Source organism: Dermochelys coriacea, chromosome 1 (genome assembly GCF_009764565.3).
Source record: "Dermochelys coriacea isolate rDerCor1 chromosome 1, rDerCor1.pri.v4, whole genome shotgun sequence".
NCBI lineage: Eukaryota > Metazoa > Chordata > Testudines > Dermochelyidae > Dermochelys > Dermochelys coriacea.
Genome location: NC_050068.2, coordinates 214,494,035 through 214,502,554, shown reverse-complemented (window position 1 = coordinate 214,502,554; position 8,520 = coordinate 214,494,035). Strand labels below are relative to the sequence as shown.

The 8,520-nt window shown below is 41.3% G+C and overlaps 1 long non-coding RNA gene across 1 annotated transcript; it reads right to left on the bottom strand.

Annotated features, from left to right (window-relative positions):
* Window positions 1–2,344: 2,344 nt before the first annotated feature.
* Window positions 2,345–8,246, bottom strand: LOC119848391. Its single transcript, XR_005290247.2, has 5 exons — window positions 8,110–8,246; window positions 7,120–7,159; window positions 5,642–5,793; window positions 3,897–4,003; window positions 2,345–2,996 (listed from the first exon to the last, which is right to left on the bottom strand). It is a non-coding gene; the product is annotated as an uncharacterized LOC119848391 (long non-coding RNA).
* Window positions 8,247–8,520: the final 274 nt, after the last annotated feature.

The following is an 8,520-nucleotide window of genomic DNA, read 5'->3' as shown; positions in this document are numbered from 1 at the left end:
TACCAAGCCCCAACTCCCTTCCTCAGGGATCACTGCAGGAGACTTCACAGACCCCCTTTGACTATCCAGAGGCCAGGTTTAGTCACGAGTTAAATCATTCTTTCCACCTGGTGAGGCAAATCGGCTGTGACCTATCTTCATTTAGAAGCAGCAACCACACTACCTGATGGGATGAAAATAATTGTTCCAGACAGGAGGTCCTTAATCACTTCTTCCTCTCTAAATCAGATCTGTCCCAGTGCTAGCACCCCTCCTCTCCAAAGGGAGAGGTAAAGAAGGTGAGACCCCACATTCCCTGAAGGGGAAATCCGACCTTAGCCAGATCCTATATGCAACAAAATGACCTTTATTCTTTTTCAGCCAGCAGGTCCCTTTCTGTGGTATGTTTATACAGCATTTAGCATTAATATAATGTATCCCTATTTTGAAAATGAAGCACAGAATTAAATAATTTTCCTAAGGCCATGAGAAAGTGGTAGATCAGGAAATTGAACCCTTTCCATTGCTCTAACCACTTGACACATTTGCTCTCATTAATCTAAAAGATTCCTCAGTCACTTGAACTGACCACCCTGACTGGCTGGTGAATGTTCCAAATGGGTGAGGTTTAGCTCCCCACTTTGAATGGCCAAGTCCTGTTTCCTTCCATAACAAATTCATCAACAGTTTTCTGTGACCAAAGTAAAGAAAGAAGAAATAAAAGTAAATTATACTAATAGTAAACATAGAGCAAGATCCTCAGCTTGTGTAAATTAGTGCAATTGAAATCTAGGAACATTGATTATTCCATGATTTCTCTTTCTGCAAAGGACTTGCTGGAGTATGATTCCATCATTTCTAGGTTTCTTCTTGTGCTGGTTAAATAGATTCCAACTAAGCACTTTTTTTCTTACAAACACAATGATTATGACGTACACATCCATAGGATTGGGTTTTGCCATCTTCCAAAACCACACAGTCCCCTTCATTGTAAATTTCACTGACTTGAAACCTGAAAGACACAGTTTACACTTAGTTGTGCAAATCACTTGGTGATGAAGTAAGAATCAGAGTGTTAACTTTGGGATCATTTGGAGCTGGGAGCCAGGAGCTGTTTAACCATGTGAGGTTGAGGTTGATGTTTATGAAAGTGAAGGACTAATAGCATGGCTAGCATCAGCTATAGAATATGCTGTGTTGTGAAAGTTACCCCCCACACCAGCTCTGCCTTTGAAAATCAGTTCTAAACTGCAGGATCCTCTTGCACTCTAGCCCACATTGTATTTCTTGTGCCCACATTCCTAAGCCATGTCAAATGGTGTTGTCATTTTCTAGTGTAAATCCTTTGGGACTTGGATGAGCGATCACCAAACTCACTGTTCCTTCTGAAAAGGTTAGAAATTTCTGATCTTGGGCAGCAGAATTTCCTCTCTTCATTCTCCCCACGCCCATTATCTTTCCAGGTACCAAAGTTAAGCTGACTGGTCTGTAATTCCCCGGATTCTCCTTATTTCCTTTTTTATAGATGGGCACTATATTTGCCCTTTTTCAGTCTTCTGGAATGTCTCCAGTCTTCCATGACTTTTCAAAGATAACGGTACTGATAAATGATCAATGGTACTGCCGCACACATGTACTTAATATGGCCATTGTCTGAGACAAGCACACACATATTTTGTTTATTTGCATGATTCCTTTGGGTGGATTGTTAACAGCAAGATCCACCCCATGAGCCTTAACCCATGGATCTTAACCCATGAGCCTCTAGTGTCTAACCTAAAAGACTAACTCTGTTTGACCAGGCCATAGCAAGATCAGCACCACATTGAGCGATCATGGCTTACACTTGGACTTCTTTGAAGTGATTGTGGGAAACTCTGCCTTGATGGATTCTTCTCTTCATTTGTAGCCAAAGGAAGGGCTGGGTAAGAGACCCCATACTCCAGTAAGAGCTCTGTTCCAATTGCATCAGAGCAGTGGTTCTCAACCTATTTACCATTGTGGGTTGCATATACAACTCTCTCTGTGTTACATTGGCCATAGCCACACAATATATTTATACTACCTTGAGGATGTCACATGGGCTGAAGCTGTGTGCTGATTGGGCCACAAATGGCCCACAGGCCATGGGTTGAGAACCACTGCATCAGAGTAAGGTCTCTAGTAAGAAGTGATCTAAATCTGCTCCATGGTTTCCTTTCTGATTGTTGTTAGATGGCATAATGATATTGGGGAGAGGAAGTTAAAAAGAACCTCTCAAAGCCAAAATAGTAATTACAAAAGAATTAGATTATTGTTTTAGTTGTTTAATAGTAAGCAATCAAATACGGATATCATGGGTAAAAAAATATTCTTGGCACAGGACAAAAAAAGTTAGAAAAAAAAAAGATTTTGTATAAAAACTGGTATCTTGGCAACAGGAGATAAGAGTTCTCCGTGTGAGATGGGTGAATCCTGGGGGAATAGCCTCAAGCTGGCTCCACAGCAGTGTCACATTCTGGAGGCTGATCAGGATTTTGGAACAGATGAACAATAGCAACAAGGGCCAAGATCAGAAGGCTAGTTGGTGAAGTGGAGTGTTGTTATTGCTCCTCCTAGTGAAAGAGGAGCCATCTCCTTCTATAATAGCTTACAAGCACTTTCTGTGAGAACAGCAGAGAATTTTAACAGCATAGTAGGGACCCTTTCCTGTTTTGTGCACTGCTGAAACAGGACCACAGTGCTCAAAAATTAAATAACTTATGTCGGAGTTGGATGATTTAAGTTGGACTCCATACTCAGCACCATACAAGATGGAGCCTTATAAATACAGGCTACTGTAGCATCTGGAAATATAGCTCCGAAATAGGACCTCATACTTTCTATGTTCATTCTTGTGCCACTACAGAAGACTTTAGCTAAACAGACCCTTTTCACACATATAAAAGTTTAGGCTTTCATAAGAATAGCCCCAGGCTTTTCCATTTTTCAGTGTTGCACAGTAATGTGGACCATGATAACTTCTCAGACTTGGAAACCTGGGATGAAGAGACATTTTACTGTCAGCCAGACAAGTCACATATCAAAAATCATATATAGTTACAATGACAACACAGTATAATTGTGATGAGCAGAGTAGCTTTTAAAAAAAAATGGAAGTGAGGTTATGAGAACAGTAAGCTAGTAATGTTGACTAGAGTGAAGTACAGTGCAGAAGGATGCTAATGCCCTTATTCCTAACTTCCAGCATCCCCAGTTATTTGGGACCTGGTATTCAACAGTGCTTTTTCCAACACTTGCACAACCTTTCAGTGTTCAGCTCAGAAATAATGTAGAAAATTATTAAGTGGAATTGTACCTACAATTATTTTTTTTCCCTTAGAAATTATTGGCAGATGAAAAACAAACAAACACCTATTGTTTCCTGAACCTCAAGACTACAGCCGGGGAAGGGAGGGAGAAATCAGGAAAAAAGTCAAAGTTGTTTCCATTTTACGGGGCTCAAAGCCAGTCCATTTGGGGTTTTTCCCAAATTGTTGGTGATGTTATCAGAATGATTTTTCAAAAAAATTTCAGTGAATGGGACATTAAAAAAAGCGTAAGCAAAAAAAAATCCCTATTGCCATAGAAAGTTTAGATTAAAAGTATCAGAAAAAGCAAACATTTTCAAAGACAGGTGTTTTGCAAAAAAAAGTTTTAAAAGGTCATTTTAGAGTAAAAGTTTTTCATTCAGCCAGTTCTGTTCAGGACATATTCCACCCTTCTCTGCTACTAGGCCCCAACTGGGAGGCAGGATGATTTATGCTACATTGCAGTCCTGATCCAGTGAATCACACACACACTTCTGGGGTCAGACTTCACAACTGGCTCTCCCTTGGTCTTTGCATCCTATAAAGATTCCGCGATAAATACGCAGGGAAATAGTAGCAAAGTCTTACACATCAGTGGTGAGTGCAGTACCATCTTCCCATTGCCAGTAGCCTTTGGTGTCATTATACAATAATCCCATCCAGTAAGGAAAACTTGTCAGTGGTTTTATGAAGTCCTATTGAGTAGAAAAAAAAGAGAGTCAAAAATATGGTAGAACTGGCAGAAATTTGCCTGATAATTTTTTCCATAAAATATGCAGTTTCACCAAAATCAAAATGTTTCCCACAGATTCTTCAATATTCGCTACATTTTTTCCATTTTAGTTTTTGACAACCTAAAAGGTTTTGATTATTGGTTTTCAGATATTTATCTCCCCCTCTCCCCATCACTTTCTTATTTTTCCTTCTTTTCCCCCCATGTAAAAAAATGGGGAAGAAGTGAGAGGGAGAGAGAAGGTGAGGGGGATAATCAATGAAAAACCTCCCCCCTACAGTAACACTTTTTTTTTTTGCTTTACTCCCCACTTTTCAAGTTGGAAAATAGCTTGAGGTAAGAGGGGGAAGCAGAAAACCTATAAAACCAGAACACTGAAAACTGATTTTTTTTGGTGTGTTTAAAAAAAATGAAATGAACATTTCAATTTAAAACTAAAAAATTCTTTCACATTTTTTCACTGAAAAATGTCAATGAAAGTTTTCAAACAAAATAATTTTATTAAAAAATTTGGAAATAAATTTTTACCACCTCTTAAAAAAACAACACAACTCAGTTCCCTGCATCTGCCCTTCCTATAGTTATAGATTCGAAGGAAAGGAATATGGCTTATGTTCTACATAGGTCCAACTGCCAGCTGACAAATCACAGAATTCCTTACACCCAGAAAAGGGGCCGTAATGTAGGGGGTTTGTTTTATAAATAAACTTTTCTCCAGTGTACCTCCTCTTCTCTCCATGAAGGAATACATTAAAGGTACAGTGATTCCACCCGAGGGGGCTAACATGATTTGTTGGTGTTGATCCTGCTTTGAGCAGGTAGTTGGACTAGATGACTTCCTGAGGTCTCTTCCAACCCTAATCGTCTATGACACTGTAGTGTGGATGCAGGCGAGCTCCACTTGTGTACTGTTAGTGGGAAAGCATTAGAGAATAATTATCCCCAGGTGCCTAGAAAGAACAGACAAGTTCTCTCACAATTCACAGGGAAAGAACTCAGAGGAACTCAGCTTACTGCAGTGCTAAGAATTATGGAATACACCCCCAGAAGTCTTGGTGGTACATATAGGGGAGTTCAGTGCTAGTGTTCACACTGCGTCTGCTCTCACTCCAGGTAGGCTAACTCAAGAGAAATAATTCAAGAGTAGATAACTTGTGTTAAAACTGCAGAGAAGCCATACTCTCAATTCCTTTAACTGCTTAAATCAGTGATCATTCTAAATTCTTTCCACTTCTCCAATATACAAAGTTAGCTAAGGGTCCCTTTGGAACTGAGGATACAGCTGGTATGGATTAGGGACTCATAGCAAGCCAATGATCATATCATGAGTAGAAAAGGTATGGTTATCAAGACAAATCTTATTTTCCAAGGCTATCAAGGAGGGATGAGTGGAGAGTGATAAGTTAATAGCCCTCAGAGGTTAGGACAATTTTATTATTTGTATCAGTCAAATTTGTAGATTTGGTATTTTCCCCATAAAATCATATAGCAATCAGACACATCAATACATAATATAACCTCTTCCTCTCCCATCTTTGACAAATCAGTTATTTGTAGTTTGGGATATACAGGAATTCAAAAGAAATGAAATAGACTCTACCAGCTCTTCCTTGCTGTCTATCTTCAGCAGTCTGGAGCCCAGGGAAGAGCAATATTCTTTACACACAGACCACAATTTTATTCCAGATGAAAGTTCATAACAGTCCTTCCCATGCTGTATCCAGTTCTTTGGACAAATGATGCACTTGTCTCCTTCATGAGAAAATATATGTGTAGAGGGTCAGATCTGAGTGAGAGTCAATTAGACATTGGGTTCTCTTTCCAACAAATTCACCTGAGAGCTGATACTGATATTTCACCCTCTGACTCTACAATGTCTAGTATAAATAGTCAAAAATACCAATTTTTTTTTCCTTAGAAATTTTAAAAATCATTTTTCAAAGTTTCCTGAGAATTTTTTTTATTCCCCCTCCCGCCTTCCCCTTCTCTCCCATATTTGTAGTGTCGAAAATATTAAAAGGGAAAATGAGTGGGTAAATGAAGAGATAGCAAGATAACAAGGGAAATGATTGCACATGAAAAAAATGTTTATAATTTTTCATAAAAAATGAAACATTTCAAATAAACCTATAATTCTGAGAAAACTGTTAACAGAGAGAGAAGCTAGGTGAAGTAAGATCTTTTATTGGACCAACTTCTGTTGGTGAAAGAGACAAGCTTTTGAGCTACACAGCTGCTTCTTCTTCATCTTAAATAGCAGCTCGTTGCAGCTTGAAATCTTGTATCTTTCACCAAAAGGAGTTGGTCCAATAAAAGATTATGGGCAGCACGTATAAGAGATTAAGCCTCCACAAAATAAAAAAGGCTGGACATTCAGGGGGCAAATGCCAGATGCAGGTTACTTCCCTTTGGAGGTGCATTGGCCCACCTCCTCTGCACCCTGTGAGCAGGAGCGCCGGAAGCTACCTGGAAGAGGGTGGGGCACTGGTGCCCAGACCAATGGCCCTGCCCCCCTGATCTGCCCCTCCCCCACTGGGAGGAGGGTTGAGTGGCATGAAGCCCTCCTTGCATCCCTGGTGCTGCACTGCCCACCTGCCTTCCCCCGCCCTTCAGCTGCAGTGTTTCTCCTCCTGCCCATGTCCATGTGGACCTGGGCACATGTGCTCTCCCTCAGAGGTCCTTCCCCTTCCTACATCAGCCTGCACTCTCGTCCCTCTACCTGCCTTTCCACACACACCCGGTGCCATTCTCTGTCTTCACCCCATTGTTTGGTCATGTCCAGCGTCCTCGCTGTTCTCTGCTCCTCCCCATATACCCCCTATGGGATCTCCTCCCTCCTGCAGTTGTTGCTGGTTCCCCTGCCCCCAGCTCTTTGTTGCTCCCTGAGCGAGTGGCTGGTGGGTCTTCAGGGGGAGGAGGAAGCCTGGGCATGGTTCAGGGGAGGGGCAGAGGGGGACAGGGCCACAGTCTGGGCACCAGTGGGCTCCCCACTTCTAGGGAGCTTCTGGCTCTCCTGGGTGTAGCCTCCCCAAATGAAAGACTCATGTGCCACTATGTAAAAGATGTTACTTCACCCACCTTGTCATTCTAATATCTTGGGACCAACACAGCTACATTACTGCAAACAGTTAAAAAGAGAGGCAATTATCCATCACAAAATGGTGGAGGGAAATTTTTTATCAGCTTTAGTTATTAGTACTTAGCTAAGATTGTGTCATTTTCTTTGGAAAATTGCTTAGCACACTATACACCGGGAACAGGTACAGTCTAGACACCATATGTAGTTGATGTAACATGCAGACAGCACTCTCAAGGTGTCTGCTACTCTCTTACAGGAGTGTCTCATGCTTACAGTATGGACAGTGTCCTTCTAATCTGTCAATCTTGTTATGATACAGAGAGACCATCTCACCACAGATGACCTGAAAATAAAGCAGTGTACCTGACATATTAGGTTAGTAATAATGGCAGCTGACATTTACATAGCAATTTCCAAATAAAGATCTCAAACTGCTCATTACATTTTTATAAAAGGACAATGAGTTGAAATAACAGTTAAAGAACACAGCTGTGCTATATTTGAAAATGAGAATTTGCTTATGTGAGACTGTAAAGAGTAAATTGTACCTAATTAGGCACAAGGTAGTTAGTCAATATTTTTTAGCCAAATGTTAACCTAGTAGGATACTAGAACAATATTCCTGTTTATCAGGTTTGGGGGAAATGGGTCTGATTTTGTTGCATGAGACCTCAGGAGTTCTTGTTTTCCTAGCCCATGTGAAAGACACTCCCTCCAGCATCACAGTGCTCCCTACAACATTGCTTAAATACAAAAACAATTTTTACCCCATAACACACAAGTAAAGGGGTGGAAAGTTAATGGGAGGATGTAACCATGAGAAACTTCTCCCACCCCCTCCAGCTATCAGACAAGTATGTTCAGCTATGCCAGGTCTCTTCCAAATAGGTTTGTTCTCTTGCACAAGTGAGTAAACAAACAGAAAATCATCTTTTAACTCACTCTTTGTTCTCTGGCTTTTGGGCCACCCTCCCCCGAGCCTCCAGCACCTTGCACTAGGCAGCTTCCCAGCTCTAGTCAGCTCAGTTCCCTTCTTGTAGAGTAGACTCAGGGCTGCCTCCCTGAGCACTTAGTCCTTTGCTTTGGAACTCACTGTAGGAGCTAGCGCCAAGCTAGTCTGGCTTTCCATCCATAGGCACTGCTTAGCCCAATCACTCTCTCTTTTGCTTGGCCTTTAGCAGTCCTTTATAGTCCCTTCTAACTGGCTGGATTAGGCTCACCTACTGTGACACAGGGGCACTAGGTCTGGTCTATTGACCGGGACCAGCTACTCTGTGACAGGAGAACAAAGAGGAGGCCTCCTGTGGCTATGGGAAGTGAAGAGAAGCAGTTGGGTGTGCTGGAAGGGGAGGAGTAAGGGGCTAAAGCAGAAAAAGTGGAAGTTTAAATTGCCCACACCC